Source organism: Chelonoidis abingdonii, chromosome 19 (genome assembly GCF_003597395.2).
Source record: "Chelonoidis abingdonii isolate Lonesome George chromosome 19, CheloAbing_2.0, whole genome shotgun sequence".
Lineage (NCBI taxonomy): Eukaryota > Metazoa > Chordata > Testudines > Testudinidae > Chelonoidis > Chelonoidis abingdonii.
Genome location: NC_133787.1, coordinates 16,851,169 through 16,867,680, shown reverse-complemented (window position 1 = coordinate 16,867,680; position 16,512 = coordinate 16,851,169). Strand labels below are relative to the sequence as shown.

The window sequence follows — 16,512 nt, the reverse complement described above, 5'->3', positions numbered from 1 at the left end:
TTATATTTTGTTCCAATTATCATTGACCTCAATGTCCTTAACTACTTTCTCCTTAAAATTGTTTTCCAAGACCTTGCATACTACAGATGTCAAACTGTCAGGCCTGCAGTTACCCAGATCACTTTTTTTCCCTTTCTTAAAAATAGGAACTATGTTAGCAATTCTCCAGTCATATGGTACAACCCCTGAATTTACAGATTCATTAAAAATTCTTGCTAATGGGCTTGCAATTTCATGTGCCAGTTCCTTAATATTCTTGGATGAAGATTATCTGGGCCCTCCATTAAGCTGTTTGAGTTTGGCTTCTACGTTGGATGTGGTAATATCTACCTCCATATCCTCATTCCCATTTGTCATCCTCCCATTATCCCTAACCTCCTCATTAGCCTCATTAAAGACTGAAGCAAAGTACAGGTCTGTCTCATTTTACGCTGGGGTTACGTTCCGCAGTCAGCGCGTAAAGCGAAAATCGCGTATAGTCAAAATTACATTGAGTGTGGTGGCGGGCAGAATCGCCTGCACTACAGAAACAGTATATAAATTGTTTTTTCCCTTTTTTTTTTTTTTCTTGTTTTTGCCAACCGCATAAGAGGCAACAGACCTGTATTTGTTTAGATATTGGGCCATGCCTAGATTATCCTTAACTTCCACTCCATCCTCAGTGTTCAGCAGTCCCACTTCTTCCTCTTTCTTTGTTGTCTTATTTATATGGCTATAGAACCTTTTACTATTGGTTTTAATTCCCTTTGCATGGTCCAACTCTACGTGTCTTTTGGCCTCTCTCACTTTATCTGTACATGTTCTGACCTCAATAAGATAGCTTTCCTTGCTGATCCCTCCCATCTTCCACTCCTTGTAGGCTTTCTACTTTTTCTTAATCACCTCTCTGAGATGCTTGCTCATCCAGCTTGGTCTACAATTCCTGCCTGTGAATTTTTCCCCTTTCTTGGGATGCAGGCTTCTGATAGTTTCTGTAACTCTGACGTGAAGTAATTCCAGGCCTCCTCCGTCTTTAGATCCACAAGTTCTTCAGTCCAATCCACTTCCCTAGCTAATTTCCTTAATTTTTTAAAGTTAGCCCATTTGAAATCAAAACCCCTATTCAACATTCTATTTTTGTTTATCCTTCCAGTTGGCTTGAACTGAATTAGCTTATGATCGCTCGAACCAAGGTTGCCCCTTGCAACTATTTCTTCTATGAGGTCTTCACTACTCACCAAAACCCAATCTAAAATGGCATCAGAAACAAAAAACAAACAAAAAAAATCCAGTACATTACTGTTAAACATATACTACTAAAAAAAGGGAATGTTTTTTAATTTTTTTTTGATAAGGTAAGGAAACTTTCTGTGCTTGTTTCATTTAAATTAAGATGGTTAAAAGCAACATTTTCCTTCTTCCTAGTAAAGTTTCAGAGCTGTATTAAGTCAATGTTCAGTTGTAAACTTAAGAAAAAACAACCATATGGTTTTGTTTAGAGTTACGAACAACTTCCATTCCTGAGGTGTTCGTAGCACTGAGATTCTACTGTAGAGAGGAGCACAAGGCAGCAGACCTTGGGTTGGAGAGAGAAGGCTCTGACTCTGTGGCATGCTTCTCTTGCCTGCTAACTTCCTGGAAATCTTCCATGAGGATCAGCATCTGTGAAGGGAATGGACATGTGGAATGTGATGCAGAGCGTGTTCAAAGGGGCAGCTGTAATTGATTTGGGCACTATCTAGAGAAAAAAAAAGGTCTCTCTAAATAAAAGGATAGGCAACTACCGACACCCTCTTCCTCTCCCCCTCCTCCTCCGGCAGCATTATCTATTGTATATATTTGAAGTGGGGTTATTTAATCCATTCAGATAGTGTTAATATTGCTCAGTATGCGACTGTGCCTCACCATGCTGGGGCTATGCAAACTGTCAAGTCACATTACAGTGCCAGCGCTGGCTAGTGAACAGAAGCCTCAGGAAATGTCACCCTCCCCAGTAACAGCAGCAGAGATAATATTAAAGGCCTGATCCTGTTCCTACTGAAGACCATGGCAAAACTCCCATTGCTTTTAGTGGTAGAGGAACAAGCCCTAAGGGTACATGTACACTTTGAACTGGGTACGATTCCCAGCTCAGGGAGGCATGTTCGGGCTAGCTCTGATTGAGTTAGTGCGCTAAAAATAGAGTGTAGCTTCTGCAGCAGGCTGCCCCACGTACATGCCTGGCATTGCTGATACCCACATGCTGCTGTACCTACCCACTGTATTTAGCATGCTCGCTTGATGAAAACTACTATGTCTCCCCTCAAACTGGGAATTACACCCCCAAGTCAAAATGCAGACATACCCTAAGATAGGACTAGTACACCAGGCTCCCACTAAAAGCCTGAGGAGTTAAGCTGCTAGGGAACGACTAGGCTAAGTCATTATATTTGTAAGCCATCTTAAGATAAATTGTGCACTAATACATTGCATAAGATAAACTTTTATTTGAATCTGTTCTAGTCTATTTACTTGTGCTGCATTCTTATATATTGTGATATCCTGCTCTCCTCACGGTATAGTAAAATAACACTAATTAATAAGGACAAAAACTTAGGTTGGAAGAACCCAGACCATGTGGCATGCACTTTGTGTTTAGCTTTATCAGCATTGCACTAGCTGTTACCAATGTGACACAACTTGGATTATTTTTCTTTTCTTTTAACATAGTAGGGGATGGTATTTCTCACATTTGAAACAAAGGCTCCTCCTGCTAATGACGTTTGGGCTTGATTTGAACATGACAAACTTCTAAAGGTTAAGCACATTTAGTATTTTACAAAATTATATGCAGCCCTAAAATAGAGCCTAGGCCTTCAGTCCTTACTCAGGCAAAACACTCAGATTCCAGAGGGGGAAGTAGGGGCCTTCGCATTGACAGGCCTCCAGCACTCCTGTTGGCATTATGCAGAGTGCTTCCTCACAACGCCTCTAAGAGATGCCACCAGGATGCGGTGATTCTGCACTGACCCCTAATGCTGGCAATGGCTTAAAGCTGCAAGTCAGCTCACTGCAGTGATAGTGTAATAGTAAAGATTCTTGCTACAAACTAAGAGCCTTTCGAATGGAATTGTATGAGTACTCAGCTTTATAATAAACTGCTAAGAAAGATTTAATGCAAGTAAAATATCCTAATCTTGTTGATGTGCCGGAAAGACCAAAATATTTTAAGCTCACAAGAGAAATATTATTTAAATATCACTTCATATTAAAACATGAAACTTAATTGCATTAATATGTGATTATTGCATCCGACTAGGATCAAGCAACACATTTCTTTTTCCTCCACACAAAATTCAGATCTTACAATAGCCAGATGGGCACAGGACAAAACTCTCACTCATATACTTTGAGTTTTGGTTGCAAATATTATCAGAGCCAAAGTTAATCAAAGTCAATGGCATTTTTTTTCTATCAACTTCAGCGGGCTTTGAATCTAACTTGTAGTCTGCCAAATTGGGCCCTTTGTGTCATTTGTCAAACTACTGCAGGCTCATCTCGAGATTATTTTGAAAAAGAACTGGTGTCGCCACCTTTGGAACCTGAACTTGTAGCTTTGTGTTTCTTAAGGCTTACTGTATATAGGAAAACCCCTATATGTAGCAATAAGAACACTAACCCTCGTACTGGGGAATGGGGGAGAGAATATTTATAACAATACACTGCTACCTCGATATAATGCCACCTGATATAACACAAATTTGGATATAACGCGGTAAAGCAGTGCAAGGGGGGGGGGGGGGGGTGCTGCGCACTCTGGTGGATCAAAGCAAGTTCAATATAACATGGTTTCACCTATAACACAGTAAGACTTTTTTGGCTCCCAAGGACACCGTTATATTGAGGTAGCAGTGTATTATAAACCTCTCAGATATTACATCTAATACCCCAAAATTGAAAAGAAAAATAGGGGGACAAATCTATGCTACAGGGTAGCTGAGAGAAGCTGGCAGTCTGCAACTGCTCCAAGGGGGCTAATTGTTTTAAAAATTGTGGCTGCATGTGAACTTGAAGATACTGTATTTTATGATTGTATGGCCTAGTTCTTACATGAAGGTATCTTTGCACTACTCAGTGTCAAAGGGTCTTGAAGTGGGTATAAGTTGCACTCATACAAGAGCGGCGTAAAGGGGCCTTTGTGTATATGGGAGTCGAACCCTACATGTGCAGTACCTATGGTTTTGCAAATCCCGTGCTCTAAAGGGGGTGTGGGAAATTGCAAGCTGGGGCCTTCACAAACATCACAGTTATTTAAAAGTTCAAATAAATATATTCAAAACTGGATTGTGCCATTATTGCCTCCAACAGAATGCTGTTTCAAATACTTACTCAAGGAAGGTAATACTTCTATAACACTGTTCATCTGAGGCCCTCTAAGATAGCGAGGTGGGTATTGCCATTCCTGTTTTACAGATGAGGGCTGAGACTGAGTGAGTCAGATGCAGCACTAGAAACAGATCCTACATTTCCTGACTCCCTCTCCATTATAACCACTAGAGAATACTGCTTTCTGTCACTAGTTTCCGCTTAACTCCGTAGTCCACAAATGCATAATAAGGAATTAGAATTGTTTGGTTCTGCTTCTACCCATAGGTCAAAGGGCTCACTTTCTGCATTTTGTCATTTATACCAAACTTTACTAAATACAGTGCCCAACCCAAACCAACAACAAATCTGTAAATTATATATTGATATCTATAAAGCTATAATTATCTATACCAGGGGTTCTCAAACTTCATTGCACCACGACCCCCTTCTGACAATAAAAATTACACATGACACCAGGTGGGGGACCAAAGCTTGAGCCTGCCTGAGCTTAGCCGCTCTTGAGGGGGAAGGGGGCACAAGCCAAAGCCTGTGTCCCCACCACCCCAGGCAGAGATAAAGCCAAGGGTTTCAGCCCCAGGTGGTGGGGCCTGTAACCTGAGCTCCATGACCCAGGGCTGAAGCCCTTGGGATTTGGATTCAGCCTTAGGTGGTGGAGCTTGGGCTTCAGCTTCAGCCCCAGCCCCAGGCCCCAGCAAGTCTAACACCAACCCTGGCAACCCCATTAAAATAGGGTCGTGACCCACTTTGGGGTCTTGACCCACAGTTTGAGAACCGCTGATCTATACACTGTGCATTATACTTCTCAGTCTTGGGTTCTGTTGATATGACATTTCATGATCTAATTATACATGTGTTCAATGTGTCTGGAAGTAACAGGGATGCTACGTGATATGGCAGCAGCCCAAGAAATTATATAAAATAGATGCTGGTTCTGTGGGGTGGGATGGGCTAAGTCTTCACACTGCTAACAGGTTATTTTAAAAATGATAACTGTGGATTATGCAGCACTTGTGAGGAGATTTGGGCTGGGTATTTATAGCAAAGATCATTTGAGGGTCAAAAAGAGGGGGTTAGGGAAATATTGCCTTGTTGTGAGGCACTCAGCAATCTCACTTATGTTTCAGATAACCCACTCTTTGCTAGCAACATTCAGCACAGGTTTAGGGAATACAAACATTTATTTAAATTTTGAGGTTTTAAAAAAATAATTTTTGTACTTGCTTTTGAATGAGTGATTGTTCCTTTGTTGTTCAAGTGATCAGGGATTTCTTTGTTGTTCAGATTGCAGGGAATATTTGCCAATAGAGAATTGTAGCAATGTTCCATGACACTACAGAATCCTACTTTTGTTCCCATAATATGATATTATTTCTTGCTATGAGATGGCCTTCGCAAACCTGAAATGCTAGACTATGAAAACTATTGTTCTGGTAGTTCAGAAGTGCACATTTCTTCCATGGAAATCTACATCGCTACCCAAACTCATCCCCATTACAGAAAACACCATATATACATACTAGCTTTTATTTACGATTTGAAAACAAAGTGTTGCAGTCGTTTGTTTGCAATTAAATGGACACTGCCAGTCTGTTTAGGGCTCAATATGTACCTTTAATAAAGGATGGAACTCTTAAGATGCAAGCCAATTGGTGGTCTTGGATACTATATATGTTTTTCACATGTTCAAAAATATGACCTAATCATTGTGCTGAATTTGTAGACTTACAGGTTAGGATGGTAATGTGGTCTTGTGTCTCTCTAATTCTTCTATTTACATATTAGATGAACTTGGGCAAGTCACTGAGCTGCTCTGTGCCTTTGTTTCCCAATTTCAAAGTGGGGATACATTTCGCTTACTCACCTGTATAAATCATTTTGAGTTCTGTGGATGAATTCCTAAGTTCTATTCACTGTTGTTGTTGTTGTTGTTTTACTTTAATAAAATATTCCAAGCAAGCATTGCTTTGGAGTGAGTCGGTCAAATAAGTCTTTATTAAAATAGCAAAGCCTATCATGAACAAATAACTACCTTTGATGTTGATTAATATATTGAAGTGTTACTTATGGGGAGACTTCCTTTAGATCAGGTAACCTGCTAAAGATACGTTCTAAACAAATCCAAGAGCCCTTAGAAGCTCCCCTCTCATTACACTGGCACATTGCATAAACAGTGGCATGAGTTGTGGCCCCAAATCACAAACAGAAATTCTTAATATATAAAGCATTTAAATGTCCTAATAAATAACACACAATCACATAACACATATCACCGTGTTCACATTTAGCACTTCCCTGCTCCAATTCTGTCTTCCCCCTCCTCCCACTTTATTGTTTTGAATTATATGTGACTCTTGGAAAAGGAAAATTATCCACATATTACTGTAATTGAATCAAAGTGCTCTGTTACAGGAAAAAAAGGGTATTCTTTATTTTCTGGCAGGCTCAGGGCTGCCTGTTTGTGATCGCAGTGTTCTTAGTCACAACAGGAAAGCCATCTTAGTCATAAACCACACTCATTGTTACAAAATCATGACTGGGCTCTATTTATGGCTTTGCATACCCATAACTGTAATTACATGCAGCTTTTAGTAGTTTTGAGAGTCACCCAAGCATTGTAGAAATAAGCCATTTGCAATGACTTGGAATCCTGCTGATACAATACTTTTACAAACAAACTAAAATAACACATTTTGGTGGTTACATTTAAATTTGCCTTGAGGTTTGAAATCCAATGCTCATCAAGCTTGTAACATTTAATGACAAGATCGTCAAGCATGTAAATCAGTGCAGTGCTCTGCATCCTCAATATGTCCACTCTCTGGATAGTTTGTAATTCATTAGATGCAAAGTTGATCTCGTCTTGCACTTCCTACTCAGGCAAAATTACGTTAAGGGCCCAATCTCTTTCAGACCCCAATTCTGTTAGGTACTGAATAGAACTACTTATGCTTCAAATACCTTGCTGAATCAGAGGTGCAGGCAGCCAAGTGCTCTCAGGTAATGGGAGTTGAGGGCACTAAGTGCAAGATTGTTAAAAGGATTTAGGCACCTCAACAGGTATATAAGCACCTATATCCACCATGTAAGCACCACTGACATTGTTAAAGCACAGCTCAAGCATTGCCTAACCCTCTCTAGGTGCCTACATCCTCCATCCGTCTAAGTCCCCATTGTTCAGCATTTCCAGCTCAGCCTAAGTGGTACTGCTAATGAGCTGCTCAGAGCTTTAGCCAAAGCCCAAGCTCTGACAAGGGATTTTTAAGTTAGGCAGGGGAACACCTCTCTCTCCACTTAAGCCCAGTCCTGTAGCTCAGGGATCAGCAACCTTTGGGACACGACTCGCCAGGGTAAGCCCCCTGGGGGCTGCAGGAAGCGGCGTAGGCTGAGGGATGTGCTGGCTGCCCTTCCCACCGCCCCATTGGCCTGGAGCGGGGAGCCACCATCGGCCAAACCTGTGGACGTGGCAGGTAAACAAACTGGCCCGGCCCACCAGGGGGCTTACTCTGGTGAGCCGCATGCCAAAGGCTGCCGATCCCTGCTGTAGCTTGATCTCAGCCTTTCTGAGCATGCCTAAAACCGGATTACCTGTCAGACTCTGCAGCTGGTAGGCTAGAGACAGGCTGCCAGTAGGAGCAGCACAGCACCCACCCACAAATCAGGGGCACAGGGAAACATAGGATGAACTTGGGAGAGCTATTGAGAATGAGCAAGAGACTGACGGTTTTCTCTGCTAGAGTATGAACTAGCTAGGCAACTGACCTGGCTTAAGTGCCCAACTCCAGGAGAGGGTTGGCAGCTGAGGATCACAAGCAGAGGTGGGCACCTGTCTTGGTCCCATCAGCCAGGTGCACTGGGTTAATCACCTAAGCTCCTCTAGTGTCTCCACTTCTCCTTGGCATTCACTCCTGACTAGCTTGGACAGTTTCCCCACTCAGCTGGCCAGCTTCTGAAAATCTCCTTCTTACATGCTTAACTATCCTCTGCACTCTACAGCATGGAGCCACTTAACTCCAGGCTAAAAATTCTACTAGGTGGGGGGCTGAGCAGCTCTTCTCGACACCTAAATCCCTTTAAAAATCTGGCCCTATCGTGCAGGTTCATCCCCTAAATGAGAGGGCATTTTGCCTGAGTAAGGAGAGGAAAATCTGGCTCATTCTGATTTGCACCTAACCAAAGAAATGTAAATTGCTCTTAAATAACTATGTGATTTGCACTCTGAAGTGTCCTACTATGTTTATTCTGAATTTGTTGTTTCCAGCACACTTTGGTGTGCAGTACAAAATGTAGAGATAACTCCTGCTGCTTTTACATGATGTCCATCAGAGCAACTTGCATGCGTTTCACTTAATTAGTGATAATCGCATGTAAATCAGGTCTCTTACTGGATCATAATCTACAGCTCTAACACCTTGTAAATGATATAGTAACTTATGTTATACTTCAATATCTACTTCTGGATCCTTCTAATTACTCTTTGGAGCTGTTAATTTGACACAACATGCAATAAAAAAATGAAGTCTATACTCCACAATGTGATGGAAATACCATGTGTCAGGTTCTTATAAATTGAGATGAATTAAAACTACATTTTTTTTGTTAGAGCAGATGCTTTTGAAATTTTTGTGACTGTTTTACCAAGTAGGCACTAAATTTTTTTAAATAATTTTGACTTTTGTTTAAAGATTTTTAATAGCTTTAAAAATGTAGGTTATATAGGCGTGTAAACTAATGATAATGCTGTGTGACACTTAGTAGCAAGGCAAATGTTATTGACACGTCACTATAATGCACCTCATTTCCATCTATATTATTTTGGGGAAGTTGTATGAGCTGTGTTATGCAGCTAGTCAGACTAGATTACCGTATTCCCTTCTGTCCTTATAATCTATTGACCAAGTAGAACTGCATAAACTAGTGCTGATGTCAGGTTTGTTTTAAGGTTTATATGAGCAAGTGCATTGAAAGTTGAAATTATCTGTATAGGTTGTATCAACTGGATACAATTATTTATGATATTGAGGTGCAAATATTAAGGGCCCAATCTTGCGATAAGATCCATATAGGCAGATTCTTGTGCCTGTGAGGAGGCCCGTGGACTTCAGTGGGACTCTGCAAGGATGCAAGTGTCTGCTCATGTGGATTGGATTGCAGGATCAGGACCTAGAGTATGGGAATGTCATCACTGACATTAATGGCAGCTGAATCAGGCCGTAAGGCATTAGACACAGGTAATTGTTACTCTCTAGTTTATATCCATAAAATGTTGACTTTGATTTTTCATGTGGTGTTTGTGACTTTGGAGCTATTGTGTTAAAAACATACAGCCCATTGCTCCCCCTCCAGTCTACTAGCAGAGAGCTATAAAAGCAGGCAAATTAGAGCAGAGCAGAACAGCCATTCATGCTGTTTCCTCTTTGGCTCCCTATTCCCCTGCACACATGCTCCATAGAGCACTTCTACAGCAACTCCAGGTAAATGGGGATCTGCAGATTTGAATGCTGTTATAGAGAAAGGAACCACTCTCCATAACTCCTCCCTCTCCCCCCACCCATCAGCTGATCTGATGGATTTTCACTAGAAAATGCTTGCAAACTTCTTCCCATAAGCACCCATGTCTTCCATTCTCTTTTTTGTCAGGTATTGTACAGCGATGGAGGATTCTACCAGTCTGGTTCCTAAAGGAGTCAGGCTTCTGTGGGAAAAGAGAGGCCCCTGCAGTAAGGATGGGGTCAAATGCATGAACTCGGAAATCTATCGTTTTTCTGTGGATCTATGAGGTTTGCAGGCTTACATGGTAGTAAACTACTCCCAGTGGAGCAGAGAGATGATGTGGAATAAACTCCATGAGCAGAACCTCAGAGCTTCCAGCTGTATTATTCACCTCATGTGGATTGTGCCACCCATCTGTGCCTATTCCCATAAAACCTCCCTTAGCTTATTTTTGAGTCTTTCTACTCCAATTGAAAACATTTATATTCACTCTGTCATTTCTTTGTGAGCTGTGCTGTAGCTACTTTCCTTAGCATCAGTGCTGACTTTAGGACATATTGAAACCCAGCATATTCAATTTTTTCTTTGGGAGGCTGCCTGTCTTTCCAGGGAAGTCCTGAATTTGTGAGTGGGAGATGGTGACTGCAGCGGCTTCAGCTGATGTTCTGAGTTAACACAACTTTACTTTGCACACTGCTGGTGGCCATTATCTATGATGCTGCAATTCATTTTGAATGCAAGGATTTAGTATGGATTTCATGTTACATTTTAATTATATAAAGAAAAGAGTTATTTCTCTCTGACACTTTGTGCTATAAAATATAACCACATGGAACTAAAACATTTAGTTTAATGTGTTCTCAAGGCATGAAACAAAATTCATCTTGATTCTCTTCATTTATTACTGAAAAGGCTTTATTTTGAAATCCTACTTCTACTCTTTTTGTGGGTATCATCCTACCCTGTCATCTCATACCTGCTGGTACATATCAACCCCTCTTCCTCCCATTTGGTTCCCTTATGAATGCATGCATGTAGTTCAGATAATTGGCCCTTCTTGGACATTGGTTTATTAAACACACACAAGTATAAGCACTTCCCCTCGTTGGGCAGGAGCAGGGGTTCACATCTGCCCTTTTGAGCAGAGTCCTTTTTTCCCCTGGAAGGGTGTCTCAGCCCCCTCTGGGGTCTACAATCAACCTTCTGCTTGGCTCAAATAGTCTCTTATCCCTTGATGCAGGGTTCTCTGAAGCCCTTCTCCTAGGGTTTTCAGTGGAGCCACCTGCAGGCTCCATAACCAGGCAGAGGGCTGATGGATTAGAATGGAAAGATCCATACTCTGACTTCACCAATTCCTAGGCTAGTCACCTGACCTACACAGAGAGCTCTTCCTCCTCCCAGTTCATTCCCTGACTCTGGCTCTCTTCTATGCCTTAGAGGCAGGAAGCCTAAGTTATAACCATTTTTCTATAGGTTACATGCTTCTCCCAGACACATGACCTGAGACTACAATTCCTAGTTTTAGCGGGCCCCATAACACCGTGGGCTGAGCCCACATCTCCAAAGACAATTTCTCTGTTACAGGGGGCTTTATATTGCAAAGGACAGCACATATCAGGCAGTTCTTATTCCTGGTTCACGTATTCTGTTCTTTGGCCTATATTTATTTGTTTTGATTTCTGGCTATACACAGTTACAAAGCAGGATGAACATACTATGAAGCTATCTCAGGGAGTTTCTCCACTGTTATATGTACATTTTATTACCAAATCCTGTAGCAACATTTACAGCGTACTCAATGTTGCCTACCCTTGGTCTTTTGTTGTGATATCTGGTGTTTTTCTTAAAGCCCCATCTTCTTGGAATCATGTGAAGTCTCACAGTTCATTGTAAAAAGTAGTAAGTTACTAGCCCTCATAGGTAGAGGAAAATCTTGAAAATGTCACTCTAATGGTTCAAAAATCCAAAGGTAAATGAAAAGAACCCACCGCCAAAATTTTAAATAACCTCATGATTTTAATCCTATTCATGATTTTTAGGGGCCTGACTCACGCTGTTTGAATGTTTGGGTGTGCAATATTGGCACTTCAGGAGGGAGAAAGTCTAAACATTTACAAGAAAAACAAAAAAAAAAAAGTTAACCATGTCAAACACTCACCGACCAAGCTGTAAGGTAAGGGCTGGACAGTTTGCTATTAGCTACGTTCTAAAAGATAAATTTATCAGCTATTTCCCAGAAAAAAAAATATTCTGTAGTCTGTTGGAGACTAGGATCCCATTGCCAGTGTCCATATGTTGTGCTGTATGTATTCCATAACCCACTGGTAATATTTCGAGGGCAGGTTGGCAGAAAGTCAGATGCCTGAAGGGTTACAATGTGATCACAAATGAAGAGAATAGCCCTGGGATAGGCACAACCTATGGTTTGGCTTCCTCTACTGAAGTGGTACCTTTTAATACAAATAGCAAACAATGACAGTTAAAAAAAAAATCAATCTTTTCATTGCTCTAGCTTGTTCAAAGTTCGTGTATTCAATCAATAAATCTGCAAAGTCTCTCACTGTAATGTCCATTTTGCCAAGCCTAACCAATAGGGAAGTCTACTTAGATTTTCAGCAGCCCAGAATGTAGACTCAACTGAAAATATTCTTCCTTGTTTTTGCATATGAAATGTTTGTATTTCTCCCTGTGAGTTTTAATAGGGTAAATGTCTTTTTTCAATATGTCAAGTTTTTAGTGCTTGGCATGGTAATGCATACGCTGCATAATCACTGACACGTGGTAGAACCTTTCAAGGTCACCTTTCAGTGGCTTGACCGAAGAGCTCTGTAAAGCTTTTAGTCAAGTCATGCAGAAATAGAACAACCACTTAAACATCTACAAATTGTCCACAAGTGGCTATAGTTTGTAGGTGAGGCTGGCCTAGCAGAATGTATTGTATTTATATAAGCATCGCTTTCACAAGCTGACTCTACAAATGTTATACAAAAGTGAAAACCCATCCTGTTTGCCCTCCCTGTTGCCAGCATAACATACGTAAAGGGAGTGTGGCTGGAAGAAAATGGCATGGCCAGAATGCCTGTGCTAATCTGTTTGTTTTTTGGTTGCTTTTTTTCCATCTCTCTAGTGTATGCAGCCTGGAAGACTAAATTAAAGCAGCCCAGCTTAGTCTGTTCTAACAGCTCAGAGCAAAGAGCAGCACCAGGATCAAGGGAGTGTAGTGATGAGCTGCAAGCCACCTTTGTCGTGTGCACAAACCCCCTGGTTTAGCTGTGCCCCAGGATCTGGTGTACGAGATACAGAAAAAGGACACCAAACTTGATGCACAATGAGCTGCTTTTTTTCTGAACTCCCTTCACATAGTCTCACAAGGTTAGAAGGAGTAGCTTCCTCATATGTGTTTTCTGGGCTTGATTATGGTTCTCCTTTCTTTCAAAGGAGAGAACCTTTTTTTTTGAAAGGCAATTTGCCTCTATCACAATGAAATATGGGCAGTGCCAACAGTGCTCTGGATCTAAAATAGGTTGGGCAACTGAACAGGCTTCTCCCTTAGAAATATTTGTATTTGTATCTATAGAGTTAAATACTGAAAGAAGCTAAAAAAAAGAATGTGCTCTAAGGGCCAAACACTGCTGCCCTTTCAAAGATTAAAAAAAAAAATGCATACATTGAACACTTCTCCAGATCTCAGCATGTTACCAGATTGTGCTCTTTGATTTTCTCAGATGTGTGGAAGGGGTTAGTGCATCTCCTGATTCAGAAAGGCATTTAAGCTCATCTTTAAGACTTCAATGGAACTTAGGCATGTGCCTAAAACAAGTATTTTGCTGAATTGGGGCCCTAGTCCTTGCAGAATATATTGTTGCTACAGAGTGTCTTGTCCTGAGACTTCCGAACACAAAGCTGAGAAGCAGTACTTGTCATTAGCATGTTTAATTGATTGTCAGAGTCAGGAATATAATCTAGACCTCTTGACATCAGTCTTATGTCTTAACACAATACCTGATAATTACCTGTTAAAATCTAATATCCCAAATCAAAAGGTGTGAGCAAAGGCAGGCCAGACAAGGCAGAAGAAAAATACTTCAGGTACAATCCTCTCTGTCAGAGAGATGACATAAATCACCAGGGTCACCATTTAAAAATGGAATATTTGCCAAGTCTATGTATAGGGAATAAGTACACTATGCCTGTTAAATCAATGGAATTACTCCTGTGGATCAGGTCCTACTGCAGAATTACAGATGTTACTATGTGATTGTTCTGGGTAAATGTTAACATTTTATTGGTGATCAATTTAATACTGCAGATCATTTCCTTATTTAGCTTCCATAATCTTGTCCCTCTGTCCTGTCTTCCAAAGCTCTGAATGCAGTCTAGTTTTCTAACCTTGTTGTGTAATCTTCCCCTATGGAAGTTATGAATCTCTTATGGAATATTGCTATGATGAAGGTAGTGGAATGGATTCTACCTTCTTCCCTGAGAGCCAATCATCAATTGGACTTCCACAGATTGATTCAGATTGGGTTTTGGTTTTTTTTGGTTTGTTTTGTTTTTTAAAACCAGTGCCCCAAAGCTCAAGATATTTTGCCAAAAACAACAAAAAACCCAGTCTCTGCCCCAAAGAAATTAGTCTGGATGACATAAATTATACTAATTTCTGAACCTAACTGTTCATTTCAAATTTTAATTTCTAGATTAGAATATAGCTTCCATGCATTAGAAGCATCCTTTCTATCCCCTAGTAGGGGCTGATCCTATGAGCACTGAAATCAATGGCAAACCACATATTGACTTTAATGGTGCAGAATTAGACCCAGGAGGTGCTGTTTGAAGTCCCTTTGTGCTACCTGGACAGGATCATTTAAACATTTTTCCTTGTATACTGTTTTTAAGAGGCAGATACATATTCACCACACAGCAGTGGTCAAAGGCATTGGGAGAAACCCCCACAAAATAAAAATCTGATGGTTGCAGAGTTCAGAACTTCACCTCTCACCACCCCCAGAAATCAATAGATTATTAAAGCTTCTTCAAGGCTTCCACCGCTATCATATCAAAGTTTTATTATCAAATATGAAAAAATCATTACTGCAATATCAAAACATTCATAACAACAATATTAAAAAACACATACACTCTTCCTAGAGGCACATGAGTTAAGAATCCACAAGGAAAAAAAAAATTACTACAAGAATGGCAGTTAGCCAGTTCAATCACTCACAATCCCTGGTTTTGATAAAGGTACAAGAGTCAAGGTATTTTGGTGCTACAGTTTCGGATAGGAGAGCTTCAAAAGAACTGTAGAAAGAAGTGCTTGTGCAAACAAACTAAAGTCAAATCAAACCCAAAAATATATAAAAAGAGATTGAGAAATTCTCAAAAGAGCTATTACCAGATGATCTGCATGTGGATTCAGGTCTCTTGAAACCTGGTATAAATCAGCTATATTCATTAGAAGAGAACTTGTAAGCCAAAACATTGTACCAAATCAAATAATGTGAAGCCTATTCCTGCCCTCTGCTCCAGGGGTTCAATTCCCATTGACTTCAACTTTCACTATATTTAACTTCTGACAAAAGCAAGAGCCCCCAGTTAACACTGCTCTTCCCTAGGAGTGATGCATAAGGAAATCAAAGTAGAGTGAACTGCCTTTGCATTTGAGACCAAACTATACATCTTCCATACATCTCTGTGTGTTATACCTTGGAATGCAGCCATTTTTAAAACCTTGTGATAGATAGTGGTTACAGTTGACAGTTTTAGATTCAGATTACTAGAGTAGAAAAAGAATGATCCTCAAAACACTGGGCCACTATGTTCAAAAGAATCATTTCTATCCAGTTTGTCTCTGAGACTGACTTGCTCGGTTTCATGTTGTTAATTAAATAAAGCATTGCATTCAGAACTGAACCAGACTGTAAGGTTTGGCTATAGGCTTGTTACCAGGCTCACTTTGTTGTGTTTCAGTAGTGCATTTAAGGATTTTCATAGGAGCCCCTGAAATGGTCTTGGTTAGTATGCATGGTGAATCATAGAAATAAGTCAGTAACAGACTAGCGTCGCTCTTCACTGTCAGGATTAGTAAATACCATCCTACCTTATTTGAATTACACCCCCTCTTGAAAGGCTGGAGTAGCAGATAGCCCTTATAGAATTCCACAATGACCCAGATTCGGGTACTTTTAGACCCAGGCAACTAAGACAAGAGAGAGTTCCAAATTCAAGGATCTTACATTGAAAATACTTTTCTCAACTGCCATGTGATTAAACCAGAGTTCTGTCAAGTTGAGCCCCTCAGCTGAACACACACTCCATGGTACCACAGGAGGAGAGCAGCGATCTCTCAGGTGGCCAGCTCCCAAATCATTGAGGGCCTTCTAGAGATGAAAAACAACAACTTAAATTTGCAATCAGAAATGAACTGGCAGCCAGTGTAGATCTCAGAGCACAGGTGTAATATCCTCTCTGTATGTCTGCCTTCTGCTATATACAGAAGTCTGAAGTCACCCTCTGGCCCTTTAAGTGATGATCTACTTCCAGACAATAACTAGCAGAAAAGTTAACATTACACTGGGCTCTGTGGAAATCTTGCAGCAGCCTGTGGGCATGGTGCAGGGTCAGCCTACTGCTAGGCATTTATTTTGGTTGACATTTTCCTTTGTCAAGTTTCTG

The 16,512-nt window shown here is 40.7% G+C and overlaps 1 long non-coding RNA gene across 3 annotated transcripts in view; it reads left to right on the top strand.

Annotated features, from left to right (window-relative positions):
- Window positions 1–16,512, top strand: part of LOC116828670 (uncharacterized) — a 108,673-nt gene that overhangs the window by 10,115 nt on the left and 82,046 nt on the right. The gene's annotated exons all lie outside the window — the stretch shown is intronic.